General features: G+C 48.3%; 1 protein-coding gene across 1 annotated transcript in view; it reads right to left on the bottom strand.

Annotated features, from left to right (window-relative positions):
- LOC149342511 (uncharacterized) overlaps positions 1 to 17,653 on the bottom strand; it is a 134,515-nt gene extending 116,862 nt beyond the window's left edge. Inside the window, exon 1 of the mRNA XM_089544900.1 lies at positions 16,847 to 17,653. The gene's annotated coding sequence lies outside the window, so the exon portion shown is untranslated. The remainder of the gene's footprint in view (positions 1 to 16,846) is intronic.
- Positions 17,654 to 17,935: the final 282 nt, after the last annotated feature.

Here is a 17,935-nt window from a genome sequence, read left to right as displayed (position 1 = left end):
AGGCGAAGGTAGCAGAGAAAGGGAGGAGGAGGAGGAGGAGGGAAGACGATCGGCACAGTCACGCGGTGAAGGCTAAGTTGCTTTCATCGCTTCATTTGTCAGAAATGGGGAGCCGTATGGGAAGGGCTTACTCGGTAGACAACAGCCCGAAGGAAAGACGAAAGTGAGCACCGCGAAGCGCCTGCCCTCCGCTTCTCTAGGCGTGGGTCCAGCCCCCTGCGCCAGTAACCGAAACGCGGCGCAAAACCCTTTTCTCTCCGAGCTCTTATCACCGTTTCTCACACACATTTCGACGCCGGCGCAACGGGCGGAGCTGACTGGCGCGGGCGATGCTTGTCGTTTTTGGTCCAAGGACCCAGAGACTTCCTTACTCGCGAGCTGCGTGCCGAAGTTCTAATCTCGGTATCGCTTGTTTGTGCACTCGCGCCTTTGTTTAGCGTAGGCTCATGTTTACGAAGTTCGTGCATGCTTAAACGGCCCATTAAAATATGAGAGTAGCGAAAATAGCTTCCTTTTTGTGCTTTCTTCGCCTTGACTCTCATCTGTTGGTTCACTCACTCACTCACTCACTCACTCACTCACTCACTCACTCACACTCGTTCACTCACCGACAATCACTTACTCAAACTCACTCACTCACTCACTCACTCGCTCACACTCGTTCACTCACTCACTCACTCACTCACACACGTTCACTCACTCACTCACTCACTCACTCACTCACTCGCTCGCTCGCTCGCTCACTCACTCACTCACTCACTCACTCACTCGCTCACTCACTCACTCGCTCGCTCACTCTCACTCTCGCTCGCTCACTCACTAACAAACTAACTACTAACTAAATAACATAGTCACTTGCTCTCTTATTCATACTCACGTGCTGAAAGTAAAGTAATCGCAAAAGGGAAGCGTCTAGGAACATTGTGACCACGTCCAACACGCGCAATGAGCGTGGTTTTCCCTCCATTATTTCGACACGGCGTACTTGCAGATAACACTAAAAAGTGCCGACACTGCTTGGTATGAAGGCGATTTCTTTTCATCTCGAATTTGTTACAGGGAGGTATTTACAGAGAAATATATCCGAAAAGTATCAAGCCAGCAGCCTGATGCAAAAAATCACCGCGCGCCAACACGCTACAGCCTATTCGTGGTCAAGAATCATCATGTAACTTCAGCGTCTTCTGGCATCTTAACGCATAAATATGTTACACCAATATCCGTCCGTAAGTCTACTACTTTGTGTGCACACACGCCATCCTGGATCACTAAATTTATTCTCAGCCTCAGGCAACAAAGATCGCGTAGCTCCGAAGAGAGCCGTAGTTGCTTCACGCCTAAACGGCTTAGGTAGGGTTCTGACGTGTGCTATGGTGAAAATTTTACCCAGTAATTTTCGCTACCCAACCTTCAGCGACTTAAAAATGTTTACATTCTATGGAACCTCGCTAGGCGTAGTCATTACAGGTTAAAAAAAAAAATGACAGATGGATGACCAAACCTGCCGTCGGATACACGCACACAGTGCAACACAAACCAACAGTGCGATGTCGAGACAACAAGACGAGGGGCTTGCCTGCGCTCTCCTGCCTGCGGTTACCCCGTTATCGGTTCATAATCTCGTAGCTGCACCGCTAAACTGCTAGCTGCTGATTCTACCTCCGTCATCTCAAGTTACGTTGTTCGTGACCGTAAACTTCCCGTGTACGGCGCTCCCAACATGACTGTGATCGAAATCTCTGAAATCGCTTTTAGTATGGCTCATGGGGAGTTCTGAGAGCAACTAAAACGAACGAAAGAAGATGCCCATACTGCGTCTCACTCCCGTATTCCCATCATCATGTGTTCACTGTCGCGACCGTTGCGAGTGAAAGCGCCGTGGATCCACTACCAGCTCAGCCCAGATTCCCCCCCCCCCCCCCCCCCCCCCCTCCCGCGCATGTGCGGACGCTTGGCTAGCTACCATGCCTGACCTTTCACAGCGGTTGCTTTTCGTCGTCGCCGGACCGGCTCTACTTAATCACGGCGCCCCACGCCACCGCCGTGCTACGCGGAGAAAGCTACGCGACGGAGCCTCGGCGCGTGTTTAACGCACCCTTTCCTGCCACTCTCGCCCCCGACAGCGGGTAACATTGACTGAGTTCGCTCGGCCGCGTAATACGCGCGACAGGGACGGCGACGAGCGACGCCATCACTCTCCGGCGCCGAGGCGCACTCTTTCGTCGCCTAGTTGCGTGCACCGAGGCCTAAGCCAACTCGGTACTGATTGCTCTCATCAAGGAAGCACGTCATTGGCGGCGCGTATTCTGCATTTTCAGCGCTTGCATAATCAGCGTTCTGTACATGCGTATTCTATATTTACCATGCCAGCGTATAGGGCAGATTACTCTTCTCCTGCCCCGTCTTTGTTCAGTGTGTCCAGTTTCCTCACCCCTGCCCACGCTCATGGTCTGCCTAGCTGACGTTGATCCAACGAAAATATCAGCCAGCGCTTGTTCGACAGGTTACCAATCTGCTTAGCACACTGTCCTTACAACAGAGCGATTTTCTCCCTCTTATTTCTAGATTTTTCAATATGCGCTAAGACTGAGCTCTACATACAGATTTGAAGCTCAACTCACTCCGTGATAGAAAAAAGGAAAAAACTTCGCTAAGCGCTTGCAAATACACACTGGCTGAGCTGTTACGTAGAGTTTTAAGGCAAAACATGTATAGCCGAACTGCTGATCTGACAGTAGGAACTGGCAGGTTATATGCTTGCAAACTCTTCGTTCACCTCGTGACATCCCAGTAGTTTAGTATAGGATAAGCAGAGAAATTGAACTGCGGGACGCAGCATGCAAATGCGTTGAAAGATGATTTATTTTAGCCTTATAGCAACTAAACCGTTTAGAAATGACTAGCAAAAAATTAGAGATTCCGGCTGAAGTTCTTGATTACTTCGTGCATCAGCACCGGAATTTGAAACTTGCCATTCACGTTTCGATACATACAAGAAGAAACCTTTCTCTTGCTTGCACAAAGATATGAAACCTACATGTGCGACAGTATTCAAAGTGTTTCATCAGTCTAGCAAGAAGCCATCGCGAAGACTTAGCTTCAAAAGCCGCCGTGCAAAGAGACCTCAAAAACGACGTGTATTGACCACACGTGCTGATATTTAGTATTGTTGCGAAGAACGCAGCGTCTGTATTTAACGCAGCCTGAGTGCTGAGCCGCATTAGACAGCTTGCACGGAAAAAACGCCCCGTTGAGCGCACCGAGAATTCAGATGTGTTGCAGGTAACTCTAGCCAGCGTTTCGGGGGCGCTAATTTCCACGGTGCCCGCGCCGCGTACACCGGCGTGCCTTGCATATATTAGAGGGCGTTCGAGTCTCTGAACCGAACGCTACACTCAGTTAATGCCGACCCTCCGGCATTAACCCCATTCAGGTATAGGCAGTTAGTCACACAGACCTGTGTATATGTCACCATAAGTGATTAATTGAAGCACTGGTTCGGATCTCCTCGGATAACCTAACCTAACCGAGCCTAACGGGGGACGTAGTGAGAGCAAATACTCATAATCGATGCGAGAGATCCTGCTGCCCTATCGCCCACGTCGTATTTGCCGACGCGGTATTTATTCTTCATGACGGAGGAAGGCAAATTCATATTGCAAGAAAGCAAAGGAATCATCCGCTCACCGATGTGGCAAAGACATAAAAATGCATAAAAAAGAACACACTGTTTCCTTTCAAGCATTATGTTTTCAGCCCGGAACGCAAGCATTCAAGCACAGTGTGCTTAAAGAATGCCTCAATGAAGAGAACCGAATAAAGAGGAACATTACGCAGATTAACGAAATGGTATTTTAGGGTAGTTAAACCGAATAGGACGTGCGAAATCTTTTGCGCATAGGTGGAAGTTGATAGAGACGACGACGTGCAATGCACAGCGCGAGGGTCTATGCACCCTGGCCAATCCCCGGCTGTGGGTATGTGCCATTACGCCTGAAGATATCGTCATAATCATCATCAGTGTGTTGCAGCTTCAAACGATGCATGATCGGCTGCGCCGACAGCATAATTCTCTCGAGAAGTGACTAGCGAAGGTGATCTGTTCACGCCGCCCCGGGTTCTAAACCAAGTAGCGGCAATATTTACCTTATTTCTGCACGTTGGCTATAGGTCAACCTCGAGGTCATGCAATTTTGGTTGGCTTTGATCGTCCTAAGTACCGCTTTCGCACTAAGAAAAAATTTAAAGTAACATTGTTTTCGCATTCCCTGTTCACAGGCGCGTGAGAGATTTTTGAACTTTAAGCGGCACATCGTTATACAGTAGCGGTCAGTTACATACGCTCGCTAGATATATCGACAGTCTAAACAGGCCGCAGCAACGCTTATTTCCTACTAACGAAAATGCTTCCCGTAAGCCGTGTGCAAGGTACGTGGGCTGCAAACATTTCTGCTTGCGCACTTCCCTCGAGTCGTTGAATTGCTTCTACGGAGTGGGCCATCTTGTTTCTTTCCGCTCAAAACCTGCGCGTATACGGAACTGCGTACGAATCTTCCAAGCGGAAACGGAAAATGACGCCTGAAGACTCAATATAACCGGCGTCTAGACTGCAATGTTTTCAACTTCACCAATCCCCGGCATCGCACGATTTTCGGGAAAAGCAATAACTCTGGCTTTGCGCCTTTTTTTTTTCTTTTTACGCCCAAATGCGCGAAACAGGGTGTTTAGTGTCGAGATAGCGCGCGCGTGCGTTTCGATGAAGTCGGAGAACGTAGTCTGGACGGCGCGTTGCTGCCCGTCGTAACGCGCGATTCCATTTGTCTCAGGCGTGCGATAATAACCGCACACCCCGCGAATTACACATGCTTTTCCGCTCGCGCCTTAACGCTGCCGCCCGATATGAAGCCATCGATCTCTCTTGAGAAACGACGCTTGTCACGTTCTTGACGCTAGGCGGCGTCCTCTGCTTTTGCTTGTTCCTCGCTTTTCCCGGCGCCACCGACGCAGGTGCTTTTTTTCGTGACGCCTGTTTTCGCGCCGACTATTATCGACAGGCGCTCGCTCGGCACCAAATGACGCGTCGCGCCACGCCGCTTCGCGAAATAAATAAACAGGAAAGAAAAAAGCGAATCACCGCCGACACCGCGGGCACGATGGAGCGCAGGAGAGCTCGCATTTTTGTCTGCGGTTTGGCGCTTTTAGGAAGCCGAATTGCGCCCACAATTGCGTGCCTGTTTTTCGTTCCCGCTCGAGACCAGCGTTCAGCGACCTTTCAGTCGCAGACTCGCCATTTGATTATTTCTTTCATTTCTTTTTTTCATGTTCAGCGTGTTAGTCAATAGTGTTCATGGCAAAACCCGACTCCCATAAACTTGGTACAAGAGTACGGTTGGCACGAAAAGTCTACGGGATGCCGACTGCACCGGCGCAGTTTTTTTTTTTTTTTAACTGGCGCTAGTCGACTCATGAAAAACATTGTTTGAAGCTAGCGGCCCGTTTTTTTTAACTGCTTGCATCCCTAACGAGTGAGGCAAGCACTAACGATAGTGTAGCTGAATTGGGAAGGCACACTTCCACCGTTCGAAAAATATGTTGCAGACGCGAATACTTTATCGGTAGCTTTCGAGTCAAGAATAATTAAATCAGGAACACGAGAGTCTCACAGAAAAAAAAAATGCCGAGGCTTAGCTTGGTTAAGCCAAGAATGCGTTGCATATTGCGCGGTCTTTTTGCGCGAGGTATTCCTTGTCGGCACTCGATTTTCTCAGCAGCTTTTCCTCCGTGACGTATGGATGGATGGATGGATGGATAGATAGGAGCGCTCCCTTTGAAACGGGGCGGTGGCAACCGCCACCATGCTCAGCCGTTCTTTTTTTTTCTTTTTTTTTACTGTGTTTGCAATTCTCACCAAGAATCGCCATCATCATTACCTACGGTTTTTCCTCCGGCTGTCGTGACGTCACGTCACGTGGTTTGGTGGCTGCCCGGCCGCGCCCAAGGGCTGAACTGAGTGATTGCAATATGCTACGCATAAAAGGAAACTTGAATGCATTCAAGAAAATGTCCGCAATGTGGTAACAAGAGGGCTTGACAGTATTTAGTACCTACATATGCCGGGAACTGTACGTAAAAATGTGTGTAAAGATAACTTAAACATGTCGGTACGGAACAAGTAATTCCTTAAGGCTAGAAGAGGCACAGGGAATGAGGTGCGCGAAGGAAATGCTTGGTGCGCAGAGAGACTTCGATCGTATTAAACAGCAGCCGGCTTGAAACTTCGATGCTTTTGTTGCAGGAAAAAACGCTGCTGTTTTTAGATAAAAGAAGTGTACCTTGATTGTCATGTAAATGAAACACGCAGAAAACCTGCAGTCCTTTTTCTTCCGTATCTAAGCGACTGTTTGTCGTGGTCTCTTCGTTTTTATTCCTACGCTCACCGGAAGAAGTTCCGTTTTTCACAGGAGGCGCTTAGGCCAGCCCGAGCTTGCGGGGAGTGCGCCTGAGGAATTGGCTTGAGATGCAAATTTCTGTTTACCGAGCCTGCTAGCGCCGAAAGCTATGCCTGCAATTGCTTCAGATGAGCCAGCAAGTTCCCATGCTTGGGCTATACTTGTTGTTTGTCTGTTGTTGCTTTTTCTTCTATAAACTCCTTTGGCAGTTGTTTCTGCGGTCATGTTTACAAGCTGCTTCCGAAGAAATTATAGAGGCTGAGTGTTTGTTTTTTTTTTTTTTTACCATCACGCATGCGCCACATTTCATGTAGTACACCCTCTATGTTTTCTCTGCGCCGGATATAGCAGCCAACTGAAGTCAGCGATAATGCATTTATTGAATTTATAACGAAACTTCTGAATCAGACGTTCAGTAAATAACTGCTGCTGCGCTGTAGAAGCGACTTGGCAGTATGCGCGCAATTGTTCGTAATTCAGCGTATGGAATTCTCTTCCGCGTTTGTCGGCTCGAAGTTGCTCCGCCAACGCTCAAAGGTGTGCTTTTCATTGTTTGGAGCCGCAGGTTGAGCGCCGTAATCTTGACATACGTCTTACAGCGAGCTGGATATGCAGAGCAGCAAATAAAATAAACGGATATGTGCGTTCATACTGTCTATGTACGCGTGTTATTTTTGAAACATAAAAACGGAAGTTTTCGCTCAGGTTGGATTCTAAACTTAGCACACTGAGCACGAGATGGAGTAGTGACGAATAAGATTTGTTTAGTTTGGTTTATGGGGTTTAACGTCCCAAAGCGACTAAGGCTATGAGAGACGCCTTAGTGGAGGGCTCCGGAAATTTCGACCGCCTGGGGTTCTTTAACGTGCACTGACATCGCACAGTACACGGGCAACTAGAATTTCTCCTCCAAAGAAATTCAACCTCCGCGGCCGGGGTCGGACCTGCGTCTTTCAGGTCAGCAGCCGAGTACCATAACCATTGAGCCACCGCGGTGGCCAGTGACGAATAAGAAAAAAAAAATTGAATATAAACATGATCAGTGCTCTAACAATCATTTAATAACGTGCGAGTAAAGTTGACGGCCGGGGATTCTAGAATGGTTACTGACTATGCTTTCCGCTTCATTGGTGACTGTTAGTTCTGGCCTGGTGACAACGACTCGGCAATAAACTTTTCACCGCTACACGCGGTGTTTTCTCTCTCTCTCAATGAACTCAATATCTCCGTTTTCAAGCTCCTTCGGAACAGATGTTGTTCCGGGCGTATCTCAATTCCCATTTGCTTAGCTCCTTCACTCGCCGGCCGCCTTATTATATCGCCCCCGGGTTTTCATTTCGAGCCTCCTCACTCACTCGCTGAGTGAACGGGGCTTACGATAAAGCAATGCGTGTTTTTTTTTTTTTTCAACCCTTTGTTCTTATAATTTTCCGCCAGCCATAGCCATCCCTGCGCAACGCTTTGTTCTGCACTGACACGAAAGATGGAAAGAAGGAAAGGCAATTTTATTCGCTTCTTCGTCGTCTTCTCACATCTTTCACAGTGTTCCGTACTTTGTACTCTCTCTCTCTCGCTCTTTTTTTTTCGTTTTCTATTCCCCCATCAGTGCCTTCCCGTTCGCCGTTTGAACGCCTGGAGCCTTCGTGTCGCAGTTTCGTTTTATCTCTCGTCACATGCCTCTCCTGCTCTGAATACGAAGGTGCCATTTCCTACATTTTTTTTTCTTTTGCCTTTCGTACCTGTGTCCCTCGATTTCTTTTGTTTTCGCCTTCCTGAGCTTTACTCTCGTTCTTACCCTTACTCGCTCACTCCAGAAAAAAAGAAAAAGAAAAACAGAGAGCGTTCCGCACGCGATCACGTAGAGAAGACCCTATACTCGAGCTCTCGCTGGTCTCCTCCCGTGTATGCGATACGCTTCCGCTTATTATTTCTTTTCTCCCCTTTCCTCCCGATTCTCCCCCCTAAGGTTCGTCTCTCGGGCAGCCGCAGTGTCAGCGGTATCCTTCTTCCATTACGCACTTTCTTCGAAGAGCTGTCTAGCGTAGCTTTGCTTTTACGGGACGCAGCGTTCAGCGGCGGTGGTTCTTTCTATCCTGCGGCGTTACGTAATGCCCGTCTCCGCTGGCGGCGCCGGCTTAAGGGAGGAAGCCAAGAGGAAATTCTTCAGGCCCATTTTAGAGTCTTTAGGAAGATTTCGGATGGAGCGTCGTTCGCTTGCCGGATAAGGGAGGACACGCACGCACACTCTACCTCTCAGATCGTTGGCATCGTGTCCTTTACTTTTTTCTTTCCCCGTTAACTTTCTGCCTTTCGAGCTATCCCTTTCTCTCTTTCTTTTTTCTATTTCATGCCCCAACCCATCAGCGTCGAGTGAGCAGCGCACACGGTATTGACGGAGAACAAAAGGAGCCGATATAATACGAACGTTGTCGGAAACTGTGTCGTCTTGAGGATTTCTGTGTATTTCTGTCCCATAACAGTCGGTGGTAGAAGATTATAGCGCTAGCCTACGAGGGTTTCTTGGTTTTTGTTTCGTTTTTGCGCTTATTTCAAATGCCATGTGGAAAGAGACACCGGGATCCGTTCTATAGTGTGCATGCGGTGACTGCACTGCAATTAGATCTCATTTTAATTACGCGGCGTAATGCTTTGTGAAACCGTCCTATAAAACCAACCTGAGCAAAACGCCTGAGGCCCATCGACGATATTGTTAGTCTGTGGCAAGATGTGAGCTGAAATATTAGAAGCAGCCGTCCCTTTATCTTCAAGCGGAACTAAATTGCTTCTATTTTTCCCGCCCGAGTGGACGGTTTGGATGAGTGTCTTACCAGAATACTTGGCAGGAAGTGTGCATACTTTGAACTAGAATATGCATGGGCAGCAAATAATCAGCAGTGGCGCATTACATGAAACTTCTTTATGACCGTGAAGAATAAAACCCGTTTTAATGTTTCCTGAAACATTTTGGTTTGTTGTTATTCTTGTAAACCCAAGAATTCACGCCTGCATGTTTATCAAATAGAGCAAGTGCTACTAATATTTAACAAAAGAGCGTCTTTTGTTCACTGAATTTGGAGTAAATGATACTTCTTTCAGGTGCCCTACCCCGATCTAAGCATTCGAAACGTGGAGACTAAGGTGCACCAAATACTGATTCTTCAGCGCGCCAAGATCATTCAGTGTTCTCAGTGCGGCACGTCTGCATGAAGACACTTTAGTGTGAGCCAGTGTGCGGACGAAAAGAAGTCAATACACTGCGATTTATTTCTCTGAGGGAAAGCGAGCGCTTTACCTCGAAATCTTTTTGTGTTTCAACCTGCGTATGGCGTGATGTATAAATGTAAAGGTATACATGTGTGCGTATATGTGTTTTATTTATGTTTTGAGCAGATATAAATTAACGCCATTTAATTGGGCACGAAACGCACTCGAGCTCGCACAGATGCGCGCCTATTCATGCCCAACAATTCTGGGCAAAAGATTTTTTGAGTGGAAAACCATTTATGAACGCATTTTTTTAATATATTGTAAGATTTCACTGTAACAATTATATACCCGCAGATCACCCGACGTCAATCTTGAAATTTTTTTTCCATTAACGTTATTTGCTCTCGTCAAAAGCCCTCCCCATTGGTTTTATAGCAGTCTTAACTGCTCGATGCGATCAATGGAAGCTCTTCAAAAGAAAGATTTTGCGACTTATCAGAAGAATGGATCCCGACCATTAATAATTTTTTTATAACAGTATCATACAATTTTTCAATTTTCAAAATTTTTGCCCGGGATTGTTGGGCATGTTCCCTGCCGAACTGCAGTTGCTGTGTTCCCTTCGTGGGGAACACGTACACGATATCTGCGCAGTTTTTCGAACAGGAGCGATTCTGCAGTGGTGCCAGGAGAGCGAGATGAAACAATGACGAAACAAAGCTCTGAATACATCGCAGTTAGGACTGACTGTTTTTTTTTCTCGCTACTTTTCCGCTCATTAGTGCTTCCCCTCACCACATTCTGCTACTTATGGTCCAGCTGTAACCTTCTCTGTAGCACTGGGGCTGTGTGACGTCAAGTGCACTGTTAAATAAAAGAAATGCGGAGGAATCTCAGTCCGAGTTCGTTACTGAATAAACGAACAATAAACATTTTTTTTTTTTGCCTCGACTGCTCATTACCGACGAAGACTCCAATGTAAAACAGCAATGCTAAGCATCAAACGCTTACAAATTTTCCTGGATGGCTGTTAGACGTTCAAACTACAATCGGGGGTGTGCGCTTCGGTCTTCGCATTACGATTCACTGACCCTACATAAGGCCCTGAAAGGACTGCGTGAAGTTACACTCGTCAAAACGAGGAGTATGAACGGTCCTATAAGGGCAAGAGCTAAAGAAATCGTGTTATCCACCCAAGTGACGGACGCAGAGACATGCTGCATAAAGCGGAAACATAGATAAACCGGAATACAACAGAAAAATGGAAGTGTGATAGAATCCTCAGACATCTAAGAGCACCTCCTACTTCGTCTTCACTCTCCTTCGTAGATTCTTGGTATATTTTTCTGATTAACCTATCAATGCCACTGGATTCTTGGCCAACCCCCAATATGGGTAAGCGCCAATTGTTGTTCGGATGATCAACTATAACGACTTGAGGAGACGAGCAGAGGTTATACATTTCAAGTTAGGTAAAGGTGAACGTAATGGCAGCAAAAATTTTGTTTTTCTCTAGAGTGTTCTTGATCCTCTTGTGTAACCGACGAAAGCGCAATCGCGCAGTGCCAAGGAACGAACGCTAATCAGGTGGCGCAAAACAAAAATAAAAAATATCGAGTACACGTCCGTCTAAGAAAATCAATATGCTTCCTTCTGCATCGGCAGAAAATCAGCGCACTACTCAGATGAAAAACAAAAATTGACCGGCCTGCCGAACGTAAAACGATATGGGTGCTCGCTCGCGAAAGCTGAAAATAGTTGAGGTAATGTTGCGGTTTTTCGCGTGTACACTACGGCCGATACCCTTTTTTCCCCTCCACATTTCACCCCTCCTCAGTTTTTCACTACATTTATTTTTTACGTTATCTACTTTCTTCGACCTCCTCCACACTATACGCCGGCTTTCAGCGCTGCTCGAGATTTTAGCGCGCATTTTTGCTGGCACTCCCGCTATTTTAATATCGCGCGCTGATTTGACCTACTTTCAGCGTTATCGAACCACGTCGGCAAACGCGGAACTACTGCGTAGAAGTTAAAAAATGAAAATAAAATAAAAAAGAAGCAGACGCGAAAAAGTGAGCAGCGAATAAGAAGAGTACACAAAACGAGCGGCTGCGGCTCGAGACGTGGCAAGTGAAGAAAGTTGTAAGGCGATGAAGGCGGCGCGGTTTTCACTAGTTTATTATTCTTATTATTTTTTTTTCATATATATTCTTCTCCCGCGCTGCCGCAGCAGTCCGGCAAGGATCGGAAGGAAACTCGTCGAGCGTGGTGGTGGTGCGCAGTTCGCGAGCGGCAGCGGCCAGCGCGCTGCGTTAATGGATGCGGCTGGCCGGAACCGCCGGCTGTCTCAGCCCGCGACGACGGGACGCAAGTGGCGCTCAAAATTCACCGCCGGCGCGCTGCCGCCGCTAGCGCTAACGTTGGGTCAGCCGTAGACCTGCCCTGAACACGCGAGGTCGGCTTTCCTTCCGAGCAGCGGCGGCGGCGGCGTCGTCGGATTCACCGCAGGAAAGACAACGCTTGCAGGGCAGGTAGCAGCAGCAGTCGTCGTGGTCGGCCGACATCTTAGTCGTGTACGCAGCACGAGTCACTTCTCTTCACCCCCCCCCCCCCCCCTACTCCCACCCCCGCCGCCCTGACATTCTGCGCCCTTCCTTTTCTTCCTGTACGAACACGTAGCGTAGCGTTGTTCCTCATAGCGTTCTTGGCGCGGAGCATCGCGAACGAACCCGGATGTAAGCGGCGACGACGACGACGTGCCGTCGAAAAACCGCTTATTTCGCCGTCTTTCTCGATATTTTTTTTTTTTTTTTCGCGCAGACGCCTCGAAGATCCGCGCCGGCACTTTTTCCCGCGGGAGCGCTTTTCTGCTTCTGCTGATTAGGGCAGATGCACGAGCGAGCGCTCGCGCGCGAAATGAGACAATCTGAGAACGTTACAGAAACAGTCCCTAAGGTTGAAATGGTTTCCGCGAGTATAGTATAGTTGCGGTCGGTGCAATTACTTTTTTCCGAATCCCCTCTCCTCCCTGTAACACATGGGATTCGTAAAGGTAACGACTTTGTGAGCGGAGTACGGTGGCGCAGGGTCACTGTCCTCTGTAGAGGTTTCTCCCATTTGGTTAGCAGGTATGCGGTGATGCTTCCAAATGCTGCTTTGCGATCGCGTTATGATTGCAGTGCTGAAGCACAGCTCAGAGTACTCTACCCGCACGGATGCGGCTCCGTGGTTTGTGAGATCCACACTTTGGTTTTTGTTTTTTACTTCTAGCTTTATTTTCGGACTCTCAGTTTTTTCTGTGCTAGCTACGACGCAGTGACATTGGCAGCGAGGTAACCTCTGCACGCCACGCAACTTCTGGTCTCTAAACAGACCATGCTTAATGTTTCAACGGCAATATTTGTCGCATAGATTAATAAAGGACGTGCAGCAACCTGCAATGGCTTTATATGCCTTCTGCACAAAAACAGGAAATTTCCTACAAAGGAAACCAACGCAAAAAGTCGTGGCTCTGACGCGAATACTGGGACGTCTCATTCCCCGCACCTTAATTTAGAGGTGGCCGTGATGAAGGAAAAACGTGTTTCTGCCGTGTGAAATAAAAAGGTAAACAAAGCTGGATTGTATTTTCCTCTCACGTTTTCTTCTTTCGCGTGAGGTTTCACCGGCTTTCTTTGCGCGTCCCACTTCTTTATTATTTAGTGTTTTTTTCCCACAGATTCTCTTGCTTCGAACGATATCGCGGAAACAATCTAATTTTTTATTGCTCTTTCTTGAGAATCTGCGGATTTATAGATCAGGACTCGATTACTGTGTGTGCGTATACTACCTTGGTCTAGTATAAGGTGTACTTTCGAAACTTAATCTGTTCTAATTGTATGTCAATCCCATACCTTAATGTGCGCCACGTGACGGTAATATCTGCTGCTCATCTAGAGGAGACACCAAGGCCACTGCGGTATCGAATACTGCAAGGAGGACTATAGGGCGAGAGCGTGGGGCGTTCGCTTTAAAAAATTATTTTTCGGCTTAAATTGTGCATACTGGAACTAACATGCCACTTGTATGCAACGGTGGAGTATAGGTTGCTCCCTTGGAGCATTATAATTTGTGCCGTGGTTATTCCGCTGAAGTGCCGTGCCGTAGTCTACACCAATATCCTCAAGTAATCCTATGCTCCCTTAAGGTGTTCGAATAGCCGAACTGTGAGGTGCTTTACCACTGATGGTTACTTGGAATCCCATCAGCGTAAATGTGCGCGATAAAAATTGCATCTCAGCTTTATTGAGACGAGCCGACTGTTTCTGCACCATACCTTTGCACGGGCCATGTAAGAAACTAAACTAAACAACTATAAACGCAATGTACCCGCAGCCGCTCTACTGCTTCGCTATTACACGCTCCCCTCTTTAACTCACTGTACGTCTCGGCAAGAGATCGAGTCGGTTAGGAAGCCGCCGGTTTGATGACGCATTTACTGTTTGAGCATATAATCTTAGATGGCTTCCATCACCGGATTAAATGGGCGCCAAGAGGGTTCACAGCAAAGCTATCGAGAAGAACGACCTTACGGCAGTTTTGCTTGCAATCCAACGTTTCTCTGTCAACTTATGCGCCTAGGACACCATTCTCGTTATACAAGTAAGCAGTTTGTGGTCTCTGCTACCAGATCTTGCAAACTACACCTTCATATTGAATAGATACGCCTCTCTAGATATGTTGAGCAGCGTCATCTGAGTTGCTGCTGCGGAATAAAAAAGCTTAGTACGGTACAACATGATATGGTATGTAGGGTTTTACGTCCCCTAGCTGTATCGGGCTGTGGGAAACGCCGTAGGGGAGGGCTTCTGATTTGTTTTGACCAGCTGGGGTTCTTTTAACACGCACTAACATCACGGTGCACACAGGCGTTTCTGCGCTTTGTTTTCTTCAAAACGTGGCCTTTACAGCAGGCATTCGAACCCGCGACTTTGGTCCTAATAGCTGAACAGCTAAACAGCTGGGCCAGCAACCACGTTGTGTAAAAAAATGATGATACTAAATCAATGAAGACGTTACGAAACGCAGTATACAAGTGGACAGTTGTTTTGCACGGTTACGACAATTTAAACTTCAGCAAATGTTGTTATAAGCGAACCAGAACGCACCAAACCACAATAAATAAGTCCACCGACGTCGACGTTACCGCCTATTGCCTCTGCGCAGAGGCTAAAGAGCGGCGCATCCCACAGCTCTTTCTTCGCAGGTGAGGAAAAGCGGAAGACCGGGGAGCTTATCGCCAAGCGCCACGCCGCCCAAAGTCGCCCGCTGAAACATCTGTCGGCCACTTAGAGAGAGCGCCGGCAGCCGAGTATGTACGCACGCATGTTTACAACGGTGGCCTTTCGCCATAGCGTGCGCGTGTTTTCAGCGCTCAAAAGCGTTCCCATTTTGACTCCTCGCTTGCGCACCTCGCTCGCCGGCGGCACGCGAAGTCGGCGAGAATTAATGGAGAGCCAAATTCGCGGCGACAGCTAGGCTGCGCCTCGACCGCCGCCGGCGGACGCAGCTTTGCGAACGAATGGCACTCCGCACGCGATGAGCAGTACGAACTGCAACGTCGGCAGCGGGCGGACACCAAAATGCAACGCTCTGTTCATCGGTGCATTCTCTCGGCAAAGGGTTGAGGCAGGCGGCTACGCCTTTCATCTCTCGGCCTTGTGAATGTAGCAGCGAATGTAGCCACCGCGGTCTGATAGAGGGATATGTTGCGAGCGTTTTGTGAAGGCTTCTTTTGAGGACGAGGAAGAGGAAAACGACTTTATTCGAGGCAGAACTAAGGCTTCGGGAGTAGAAGTGCTTGCTCCACTTCTATCCGTAGACGATCTGCCAAGTTCGAAAGAAGGCAAGCATTCTAGGAGGAAGGAAAATTGTACAAAAAATGCGAAGGAATTCGTGGCAGTGTTACATGTGTATGAGAGGCCGAATAATCTGAAATAATTTGAGCGGAACTACTGAGAAGGGCTGAGGTCCCCGCCTGATCATGTACCTAGCGATCGTGTGGAATGTGTAGGCGATCTGTACTTTCGCGGAGCCACTGAATTTTTTTTTGTTTACCTCACAAGCAACACTACCCCGTTTATGCTTTCATTCATTATTATACAGTTTAAGGTAAGTCCTAGGACTGGGAGCACGCATCTGTCATATAACGTCATTAATACGAAATGTTCAAGGAAATGAAAATTTTTGAGACGAGTAGATAAGTGACGTATCGCGCGCTCGTAAAGTAAGCGCTAGTTTGTTTTGTTTCCGGAAAACTCGATGCTCAGTAATGCTGCCAGATTTCGTACGTTTGCTTACATCCTAATTCGCTCCAAAAAGCGAAAGAAACAGTAGATAAAAAAAAGTTTACATTCGTTCCGCACAAGCTGAAAGCAAAAAGTACAATAACTCCTTCTTTCTCAGCAACTATGGTCGAAAAAATTCATATAAGAAAGATTAGTTCAGCTACGTGATTCATACTTCTTAACTTGATTTTAATAAGTGTCAAACACGTTAGCATTTCTGCGCGCGATTTTTCAGCGCCTGCGTAAAAAAAATGGATTAAGTGAGGGAGCTCTTTCGAAGCCGCAATATTTTCTGAAAAAACTTTCGACGTTAAAGAACGGCGTATGTTCCACTTTCAGCTCCATACCTGCGACGAAAACCTCTATGTGTAAGACCTCACCAACGGCCGTTAGGGTTTCACAATCAGAACGTATCTAATTAACCACAAGGGTCAGGGATGTCATCACTGGTGAGTGCCATTAGCCGTGTTTTGGTCAGTGTTGAGGTTCTGTAATTTCAGCGAAATTAACTTTGGCTTGCGAAACATCGCATATCGCAAGTCACACCCGCGAAGGCTGAAGCGGTAATTAAATTCCAGAGCGCGAAGCGACACAGTTTCCTCTGAAATATTACTCATTACGCTTGCGAAAACCTGCATTCCTTCAGAAGTACTCACGCTGAATTTCGAACTTAAGGTGCCTTCTTCTTGATAATGCTTGTAATTGTGAAATCGAAGAGAAAATATGCGTACCGTCATGGCAAAAAAATGTTAGGTTCCTTTTGAAAAAAAAATAAGAAAAAGAGTAAGAAACGCACGTACCGTCTCCTCGCACCCAGAGACAAAGTCGCGTTCGTAATACAGGCACAGAGTGATCACTCACCGTCAGCTTCAGGTCTCATCCATCGTCGCACCCGGGACAGGGAGGGTCGTACGCACCCAACGAGTCGGAAGACCACAATCAAATTGTTTCGCTGCCACTGTCGTCACCGGTTCCTCCGATCTGACTGGACTAAATCAAGGTCCTTTTTCTCGTAAAGACTGCACCAAGGACGTCCCCCGAGTTCGCTCCTTCTTCGGTGTTCCTCCCAGAATTCTCCTACCTCACTTTCGCCAGAGCAACTTTCGAATCGTTCCTGAAGATGCGAAAGTTTAGGTCCGCTAGTTCTTACGCTGCAAAGCGGGTGAACCACGAACCTCTTCCAGCCAAGTTATGGAACCGTCTCACACCTTGGAGTCGAAGGGTGCCGCGGAGTCCCCCGCTTCCTGTCTCTTAAAAGTTTCTCGGCAGTTCGCCGTCAAGCACTGACGGCAGAAACAAGTCGGCGCGCACCGCTCCTTGGAGTCGGGAAGAAGGAAGAACGCCGTTTTTTTCCGTCACTTCCGTCGGTGGGAAATGAAGCCGGAGAGGGAGAGATGCGACGAATGAAGCGCGTTCCCTCACGTGTCAAAGTCCGGCGCTGCCGGAGGAGGCGGCGACGACGAACCCGAAGGGGAGCGCAGCGTTGTCGTCGGTGGTGGCGCGGCAAGAGGCGAGGAGAGCAGAGCGCGTCATGCCCGCCGGAGGCGCAACGCCGAGTGAGCCGGCGCGACCCGATGCGAACGCGATCGCGCGGCGCGACTCCTCCGCCCCGGCAGAGCTAGCTGCACCGGCGCGTCGCGCGGCGGGAGGGTTTCGGCCAGCCGCCGTTGGGCGCAGCCGCGGTGGCGCTGCTGCCGCTGCCAGCGTGCTTCGCTCTTTCGGGGAGAGTCCACTGGAGCGAGCCGAGGTTGGGAGGAGGGATGGATGGGGACGCAAAGGTGCGCGCTGCCTCCGCCGCCGCCGCTGAAAGATGCGGCGAAGAGACGAGCGCGGCGGTTCGAGAGGCATGGATTTTCACGGAAGGAAGCCGGGAGCCACTAAGGAGAGGGAAGCACGCTTTGGCTGTGCGTGAGTGTATGTGTGCTTGCGCGGGTCGGCGCTAAGAAGCGC

The sequence above is a fragment of the Amblyomma mixtum genome, chromosome 5, assembly GCF_055824585.1.
Source record: "Amblyomma mixtum isolate Tamu chromosome 5, ASM5582458v1, whole genome shotgun sequence".
In the NCBI taxonomy this organism is placed as follows: domain Eukaryota; kingdom Metazoa; phylum Arthropoda; class Arachnida; order Ixodida; family Ixodidae; genus Amblyomma; species Amblyomma mixtum.
This window is presented reverse-complemented; position numbering and strand designations above follow the sequence as displayed.